General features: G+C 43.8%; 1 pseudogene; it reads left to right on the top strand.

Annotated features, from left to right (window-relative positions):
* Positions 1 to 5,725: 5,725 nt before the first annotated feature.
* Positions 5,726 to 9,493, top strand: LOC139531415 (type-1 angiotensin II receptor B-like; annotated as a pseudogene).
* The last annotated feature ends 688 nt before the right edge of the window (positions 9,494 to 10,181 follow it).

The following is a 10,181-nucleotide window of genomic DNA, read 5'->3' as shown; positions in this document are numbered from 1 at the left end:
ATATGTTAACATTGCCAATGCAATGTTCTCTCTCGCTGTCTCGCTGTCTCTCTCTCTCAATTCAATTCAATTCAATTCAAGGAGTTTTATTAGCATGGGAAACATATGTTAACATTGCCAAAGCAAGTGAGGTAGATAATATACAAAAGTGAAATAAACAATAAAAATTAACAGTAAACATTACACATACAGAAGTTTCAAAACAATAAAGACATTACAAATGTTATATTATATATATACAGTGTTGTAACAATGTACAAATGGTTAAAGTACAAAAGGGAAAATAAATCAACATAAATATGGGTTGTATTTACAATGGTGTTTGTTCTTCACTGGTTGCCCTTTTCTTGTGGCATCAGGTCACAAATCTTGCTATTGTGATGGAACACTGTGGTATTTCACCCAGTAGATATGGAAGCTTTTGTTTTGTTCTGTTTTGTTCTCTAATTCTCTGTGGATCTGAGGGAAATATGTGTCTCTAATATGGTCATACATTTGGCAGGAGGTTAGGAAGTGCAGCTCAGTTTCCACCTCATTTTTTGGGCGGTGTGCACATAGCCTGTCTTCTCTTGAGAGCCAGGTCTGCCTACTGCGGCCTTACTCAATAGCAAGGCTATGCTCACTGAGTCTGTACATACTCAAAGCTTTCCTTAGGTTTGGGTCAGTGGGTCAAAATGAGGTGGAAAACAAAACTCCCTAAATTCTATCAGCATATCGATTGTGCTACCAGGGCTGGAAAAACACTAGACCATTGTTATACTAATTTCCGCGACGCTTATAAGGCCCTCCCCCGCCCCCCTTTCGGAAAAGCTGACCACGACTCCATTTTGTTGATTCCAGCCTACAAACAGAAACTCAAACAACAAGCTCCCGCGCTCAGGTCTGTTCAACGCTGGTCCGACCAATCTGAATCCACGCTTCAAGACTGCTTCGATCACGCGGATTGGAATATGTTCCGCATCGCGTCCAACAACAATATTGACGAATATGCTGATTCGGTGAGCGAGTTCATTAGGAAGTGCATTGACGATGTCGTACCCACAGCAACGATAAAAACATTCCCAAACCAGAAACCGTGGATTGACGGCAGCATTCGCGTGAAACTGAAAGCGCGAACCACTGCTTTTAACCAGGGCAAGGTGACCGGAAGCATGACCGAATACAAACAGTGTAGCTATTCTCTCCGCAAGGCAATCAAACAGGCTAAGTCTCAGTACAGAGACAAAATCGAGTCGCAATTCAACAGCTCAGACACAAGAGGTATGTGGCAGGGTCTACAGTCAATCACGGATTACAAAAAGAAAACCAGCCCCGTCGAGGACCAGGATGTCTTGCTCCCAGACAGGCTAAACAACTTTTTTGCCCGCTTTGAGGACAATACAGTGCCACTGACACGGCCCCCTACCAAAACCTGCGGGCTCTCCTTCACTGCAGCCGAGGTGAGTAAAACATTTAAACGTGTTAACCCTCGCAAGGCTGCAGGCCCAGACGGCATTCCCAGCCGCGTCCTCAGAGCATGCGCAGACCAGCTGGCTGGTGTGTTTACGGACATATTCAATCAATCCTTATCCCAGTCTGCTGTTCCCACATGCTTCAAGAGGGCCACCATTGTTCCTGTTCCCAAGAAAGCTAAGGTAACTGAGCTAAACGACTACCGCCCCGTAGCACTCACTTCCGTCATCATGAAGTGCTTTGAGAGACTAGTCAAGGACCATATCACCTCCACCCTACCGGACACCCTAGACCCACTCCAATTTGCTTACCGACCCAATAGGTCCACAGACGACGCAATCGCAACCACACTGCACACTGCCCTAACCCATCTGGACAAGAGGAATACCCATGTGAGAATGCTGTTCATCGATTACAGCTCAGCATTTAACACCATAGTACCCTCCAAACTCGTCATCAAGCTCGAGACCCTGGGTCTCGACCCCGCCCTGTGCAACTGGGTCCTGGACTTCCTGACGGGCCGCCCCCAGGTGGTGAGGGTAGGTAACAACATCTCCACCCCGCTGATCCTCAACACTGGGGCCCCACAAGGGTGCGTTCTGAGCCCTCTCCTGTACTCCCTGTTCACCCACGACTGCGTGGCCATGCACGCCTCCAACTCAATCATCAAGTTTGCGGATGACACTACAGTGGTAGGCTTGATTACCAACAACGACGAGACGGCCTACAGGGAGGAGGTGAGGGCCCTCGGAGTGTGGTGTCAGGAAAATAACCTCACACTCAACGTCAACAAAACAAAGGAGATGATTGTGGACTTCAGGAAACAGCAGAGGGAGCACCCCCCTATCCACATCGACGGGTCAGTAGTGGAGAAGGTGGAAAGTTTTAAGTTCCTCGGTGTACACATCACGGACAAACTGAATTGGTCCACCCACACAGACAGCGTTGTGAAGAAGGCGCAGCAGCGCCTCTTCAACCTCAGGAGGCTGAAGAAATTCGGCTTGTCACCAAAAGCACTCACAAACTTCTACAGATGCACAATCGAGAGCATCCTGTCGGGCTGTATCACCGCCTGGTACGGCAACTGCTCCGCCCACAACCGTAAGGCTCTCCAGAGGGTAGTGAGGTCTGCAGAACGCATCACCAGGGGCAAACTACCTGCCCTCCAGGACACCTACACCACCCGATGTCACAGGAAGGCCATAAAGATCATCAAGGACAACAACCACCCAAGCCACTGCCTGTTCACCCCGCTATCATCCAGAAGGCGAGGTCAGTACAGGTGCATCAAAGCAGGGACCGAGAGACTGAAAAACAGCTTCTATCTCAAGGCCATCAGACTGTTAAAAAGCCACCACTAACATTTAGCGGCCGCTGCCAACATACTGACTCAACTCCAGCCACTTTAAAAATGGGAATTGATGGAAATTATGTAAAAATGTACCACTAGCCACTTTAAGCAATGCCACTTAATACAATGTTTACATACCCTACATTACCCATCTCATATGTATATACTGTACTCTATATCATCCACTGCATCTTGCCATCTTTATGCAATACATGTACCACTAGCCACTTTAAACTATGCCACTTTATGTTTACATACCCTACAGTACTCATCTCATACGTATATACCGTACTCTATACCATCTACTGCATCTGCCATGCCGTTCTGTACCACCACTCATTCATATATCTTTATGTACATATTCTTTATCCCTTTACACTTGTGTGTGTGTGTAAGGTAGTAGTGTGGAATTGTTAGGTTAGATTACTGTTGGTTATTACTGCATTGTCGGAACTAGAAGCACAAGCATTTCGCTACACTCGCATTAACATCTGCTAACCATGTGTATGTGACTAATAAAATTTGATTTGATTTGAGTCACAGTGGTCAGGTATTCTGCCACTGTGTACTCTCTGTTTAGGGCCAAATAGCATTCTAGTTAGCTCTGTTTTTTTGTAAATTCTCTCTCTGTCTCTCAATTCAATTCAATTCACTTTATTAGCATGACGTAACAATGAACATATTGCCAAAGCTAATTTTGGATATTTACAATATAAAAATAAAATAAAAATGAGAATCAAAATTGTCAACTTGACAACAGTAACAACAATAACCAAGGGTCAAAATAACCATACATTGAACAATAACAATAAGCATACAGTAGAGGACATGTGCAGGTTGATTGGTCTGTCAGACACTGTCCCTCAACTTATGGCAGGCAGCAATGTAGTGCGCTGCCAACCCACAGCTCTCTGCGTACTCCCCCAACAGGACGGGTAGCCTATCCTCACCCTTGAATATGGGTTTCAAATTTGGGAAAATGACACTCTCTAATTGTTTTATATTTTTGACATTTTGTGCAGCTCCGTTTCAGGTTCTGGTTCTGCTGTTTCAGGTTCTGCTGTTGTGCAGTGGCTGCACAGCCTTTCCTCTACAGGGAGCCAGGTTTTCCTGTGTCTACCCTTCTCAATGGCAAGGCTGTGCTCACTGAGCCTGTACTTTGTCAAGGTTTTTCTAAGGTTTTGATCAGTAACCATGGTCAAATATTTAGCCACGGTGTACTGTCGATTTAGGGCCAGATAGCACTGCATTTTGCTTTGTGTTTGTGCTTGTGTTTCCCAATAAGAAATGTAGTTTTGTTTTGACTGTGTTGTAATTTGGTTTATTCTGATTGATTGGATGTTCTGGTCCTGAGGCTTCAGTGTGTTAGTAGAACAGGTTTGTGAACTCAGCCCCAGGACCAGCTGGATGAGGGGACTGAGGCTTCAGTGTGTTAGTAGAACAGGTTTGTGAACTCAGCCCCAGGACCAGCTGGATGAGGGGACTCTTTTTTTGCTCAGCTCTTGGCATTGCAGGGCATAATCTTGTTTTGCAAGTGGACCCCACACCTCACTCCCATAAAAGTGCCATTGGTTCAAATAGTTTTAGCCAAATTTTAATAGGTATTTCAATTTGAATTTGCTTTTTAATGGCTTAGAATGCCCTGCGTGCTCTCTCTCTCAGTTCATTCACTGCCTCATTAAGGTGTCCAGTTGAGCTTATTTTTAAACCTCAGTAATGTAACGGCAGTCTAGCTCTTCCTCCTCCTCGGACGAAGAGAGGCGAGAAGGATCGGAGGACCAATGTGCAGCGTGGTAAGTTTCCATGATTTAATAAACACGAAAACAAGACACTATACAAAATAACAAACAAACTAACCGTCACAGTCCCGTGTGGCACAAACACTGACACAGGAAACAACCACCCCAAAAATCCCAACACAAAACAAGCCACCTATATATGATTCTCAATCAGGGACAACGATTGACAGCTGCCTCTGATTGAGAACCATATTAGGCCGAACACAGAAACAGACAAACTAGACACACAACATAGAATGCCCACCCAGCTCACGTCCTGACCAACACTAAAACAAACAAAACACATAAGCACTATGGTCAGGACGTGACAAGTAATTGTAGTGTGTACAGTACTCTATATATTTTGTACCAATTGAGAACTTTGGTCTAATTCCCTGAGATCTGTATCTTCTCTGGAAAATCATTATTTTAGTATTTTTGGGGTTTACTGGCAGGTCCAGGCACTGCTGTAGGCCATGTGCTGTGGTGACAGCAGGCATAGGTCATCTGCAAAGAGTAGGCATTTAACTTCTGAATTGTGGAGACTAACACCAGGGGCTGAGGATTTTTCTAGAATAGTGGCCAATTCGTTATATTGAAGAGTGCAGGGCTCAGATTGCAACCCTGGCGAAGGCCCCGCCCCTGGTTAAAGAATTATGTTCCTTTCTTACCAATTTTAATGCTGCACGTATTGCCAGTGTACATTGATTTAATTATGTCATATGTTTTACCCCCTACACCACTTTCAATAACTTTGTAGAACAGTCCTGTATGCCAAATAGAATCAAATGCTTTTTGGAAGTCGATAAAGCAAGCGTATATTTTGGTATTATTTTGGTGGACATGTTTATCTATCAGGGTATGTAGGGTGTAAAAAAAGGGTCTCTCTCTCTCACACTCTCTCTCTTTCTCTCACTCTCCCTCTCTCCGCCTCTTTCTCACTATCCATTTCTCTCTCTTTCTTTTTCTCTCCATCCATCTCTCTCTCTCTCTCTCTCTCTCTCTCTCTCTCTCTCTCTCTCTCTCTCTCTCTCTCTCTCTCTCTCTCTCTCTCTCTCTCTCTCTCTCTCTCTCTCTCTCTCTCTCTCTCTCTCTCTCTCTCTCTCTCTCTCTCTCTCTTGTGTTTCTGTAATAGTACTGACTGTTTGCCCTGGAATCTGGATATAGCTGTTAAACAGGATGATGGAGAACCTTACGGCGGGAGGAGCATCGACCACAGAGACAGAAGGTATCCATCTGAACTGCAGCATGTCTGGGAGGCACAACTTCATCTTCACCCTGATCCCGGTAGTGTACGGCTGTAACTTTGTCATCGGCATGGTGGGGAACAGCATGGTGGCGGCGGTGATCTACCGTTACATGAAGCTGAAGACAGTGGCCAACGTGTTCGTCCTCAACCTCGCCATCTCAGACCTTACCTTCCTGATCACCCTGCCCATGTGGGCCACCTTCACAGCCACAGGCTACCAGTGGCCCTTCGGTGGGTTCCTGTGTAAGGCCAGCGCTGGACTGGTAATGTTCAACCTCTACAGCTCCATCTTCTTCCTCACCGCGCTCAGCATCGACCGCTATCTGGCCATCGTTCACCCGGTGAGGTCGCGGCAGCGCCGTACTGTGCTCTACGCCCGTATCACCTGCGTCCTGGTTTGGATCTTCGCCCTCCTGCTGTCCGTCCCCACGGCCCTGACCAGAGACCTGGTGCACATCACCAACTACAACATCACCACGTGTGGAGTACTGCACCCTGAGGTTTGACATGATCAGGGCTGTGTTTTCATGAAGTGACTCTTAAACAGGAACATGTTGATATTCTGGTAATTAGTGCTATTGCTGTTTTTCTGTTGAATTCCATTGAGTGTGAAGTCTCATTGTGTTTGTATCCTTACCATCTATTATGGTCTCCATCTGGAACAGCCCATCACTATTCACTAATAAATTAAATCAATCAATCAGGGCTCCAGGCACCTCCTCCTCACCATCAGCCTGATGAAGAGCATCCTTGGGTTCCTGTTTCCCTTCCTCGTTATCATCACCTGCTACTGCCTGATTGGTGGAGCCCTGGTCGGGGCGCGGAGCATCCAGAAGACCACCCGGTCGAGAGATGATGAGGTGTTGAGGATACTGGCGTCGGCTGTCCTAGTTTTCTTCCTGTGTTGGGTGCCCCACCAGGTGGGAGGAGACTCTCTCCACACACACTGCATTCAAAAGATACTCCCTCTGCGCACACTGCATTCTAAAGACACTCTCTCCACACACACTGCATTCTAAAGACACTCCCTCCACACACACTGCATTCTAAAGACACTCCCTCTACACACACTGCATTCTAAAGAGACTCCCTCCACACACACTGCATTCTAAAGACACGCCCTCCACACACACTGCATTCTAAAGACACTCTCTCCACACACACTGCATTCTAAAGACACTCTCTCCACACACACTGCATTCTAAAGATACTCCATCTACACACACTGCATTCTAAAGACACTCTCTCCACACACACTGCATTCTAAAGATACTCCATCTACACACACTGCATTCTAAAGTCACTCTCTCCACACACACTGCATTCTAAAGATACTCCCTCCACACACACTGCATTCTAAAGATACTCCCTCCACACACACTGCATTCTAAAGAGACTCCCTCCACACACACTGCATTCTAAAGAGACTCCCTCCACACACACTGCATTCTAAAGAGACTCCCTCCACACACACTGCATTCTAAAGACACTCTCTCCACACACACTGCATTCTAAAGATACTCCATCTACACACACTGCATTCTAAAGAGACTCCCTCCACACACACTGCATTCTAAAGATACTCCCTCCACACACACTGCATTCTAAAGAGACTCCCTCCACACACACTGCATTCTAAAGAGACTCCCTCCACACACACTGCATTCTAAAGAGACTCCCTCCACACACACTGCATTCTAAAGAGACTCCCTCCACACACACTGCATTCTAAAGAGACTCCCTCCACACACACTGCATTCTAAAGACACTCTCTCCACACACACACTGCATTCTAAAGACACTCTCTCCACACACACTGCATTCTAAAGATACTCCATCTACACACACTGCATTCTAAAGATACTCCCTCCACACACACTGCATTCTAAAGATACTCCATCTACACACACTGCATTCTAAAGAGACTCCCTCCACACACACTGCATTCTAAAGATACTCCTCCACCCACACTGCATTCTAAAGATACTCCCTCCACACACACTGCATTCTAAAGATACTCCCTCCACACACACTGCATTCTAAAGATACTCCATCTACACACACTGCATTCTAAAGAGACTCCCTCCACACACACTGCATTCTAAAGATACTCCTCCACCCACACTGCATTCTAAAGACACTCTCTCCACACACACTGCATTCTAAAGACACTCTCTCCACACACACTGCATTCTAAAGATACTCCATCTACACACACTGCATTCTAAAGACACTCTCTCCACACACACTGCATTCTAAAGATACTCCATCTACACACACTGCATTCTAAAGTCACTCTCTCCACACACACTGCATTCTAAAGATACTCCATCTTCACACACTGCATTCTAAAGACACTCTCTCCACACACACTGCATTCTAAAGATACTCCCTCTACACACACTGCATTCTAAAGATACTCACTCTACACACACTGCATTCTAAAGACACTCACTCTACACACACTGCATTCTAAAGACACTCACTCTACACACACTGCATTCTAAAGATACTCCCTCCACACACACTGCATTCTAAAGATACTCACTCTACACACACTGCATTCTATGTATGCTTCCATATGATATATTTATTTGATAATGTTTTAACCACTCAGGTCTTTATCACATCGTCCGACATGATGAAAATATATCTTATTGTCACATATATTGATCACATGGGAGCGTGCAATACAGTGAGTCTCTTTTCACCATTAATTGAATATCAATTATTTCCACACCTGCTAGCTCCGACAATAGGACATTTGAAAAGGTAGTCAGGACTTGTTTGGTTTATACAGCAGCGCCTCAAAGTCAAAGCTTCTACACCTGCATTGCTTGCTGTTTGGGGTTTTAGGCTGGGTTTCTGTACAGCACTTCGAGATATTAGCTGATGTACGAAGGGCTATATAAAATAAACTTGATTTGATTGATTTGATTTATTCTCTGAATTCATTTGGAATTCTTCCATTGATTCTTTTAAACAGATTATCCTGTTATTATCCTGTTACTATCCTGTTATTATCCTGTTATTATCCTGTTATATCCTGCTATTATCCTGTTATTATCCGGTTATATCCTGTAATTATCCTGTTATATCCTGTTATTATCCTGTTCCTCCGTGAATGTTCTCTTGAAGTGATGAGAAATTTCATTTTTTTTCTTTCTAGATCTGTGCTGTGTGTAGTTAATGTCATCTGTTCCTGTCCTCAGGTTTTACACTTCATGGAGCTGCTGACCCAGCTGGAGGTTGTAACTAACTGTGTGATGGTGGACGTCATCGACACGGCCATGCCCTTCACCATCTGCATAGCCTTCCTCAACAGGTAGCTTTGAGGTTCATCTCGGTTTGAAACCCGGAACTAAAGTTTTGCATAATTGCGTCAAGGTTACATAATTGCGTCAATGTTACGCTATATCACCAGCTGTGTCAACCCCATCCTCTACGGCTTTGTGGGACAGAACTTCAGGAAGAACATGTTTCGCCTGCTACACTGTTCCCCCGCTGGCCCCGCCGGGACACACCACTACATCAGCTCCAAGATGTCTACCCTTTCCTACCTCCGAGGTACTGCACCTCACCAACAAAAACAAGCAGGCCATGGAGGCCATGTCTAATGTGAAGAGAGGAGAGAAGGAGGTGGAGTGTGTAGCTATGTACTAATTCTAGAACCACAAATAGATCATATGTGTTTTAATTCTAGATCTATACAGATATAATATGTGTTTTAATTCTAGAACCATACAGATATAATATGTGTTTTATTTCTAGAACCATACAGATATAATATGTGTTTTAATTCTAGAACCATACAGATATAATATGTGTTTTAATTCTAGATCTATACAGATATAATATGTGTTTTAATTGTAGAACCATACAGATATAATATGTGTTTTATTTCTAGAACCATACAGATATAATATGTGTTTTAATTCTAGAACCATACAGATATAAAATGTGTTCTAATTCTAGAACCATACAGATATAATATGTGTTTTAATTCTAGAACCATACAGATATAATATGTGTTTTAATTCTAGAACCATACAGATATAATATGTGTTTTAATTCTAGAACCATACAGATATAATATGTGTTTTAATTGTAGGACAATACAGATGTAATGCGTTTTAATTCTATAACCATACAGATATAATATGTGTTTTAATTCTAGGACAATACAGATGTAATGCGTTTTAATTCTATAACCATACAGATATAATATGTGTTTTAATTCTATAACCATACAGATATAATATGTGTTTTAATTCTAGATCTATACAGATATAATATGTGTTTTAATTCTAGAACCATACAGATATAATATGTGTTTTATTTCTAGAACCAT

Source organism: Salvelinus alpinus, chromosome 10 (assembly GCF_045679555.1).
Source record: "Salvelinus alpinus chromosome 10, SLU_Salpinus.1, whole genome shotgun sequence".
NCBI lineage: Eukaryota > Metazoa > Chordata > Actinopteri > Salmoniformes > Salmonidae > Salvelinus > Salvelinus alpinus.
Note: the sequence above shows the minus strand (reverse complement) of the source record. Positions and strands in the feature narration are given on the sequence as shown.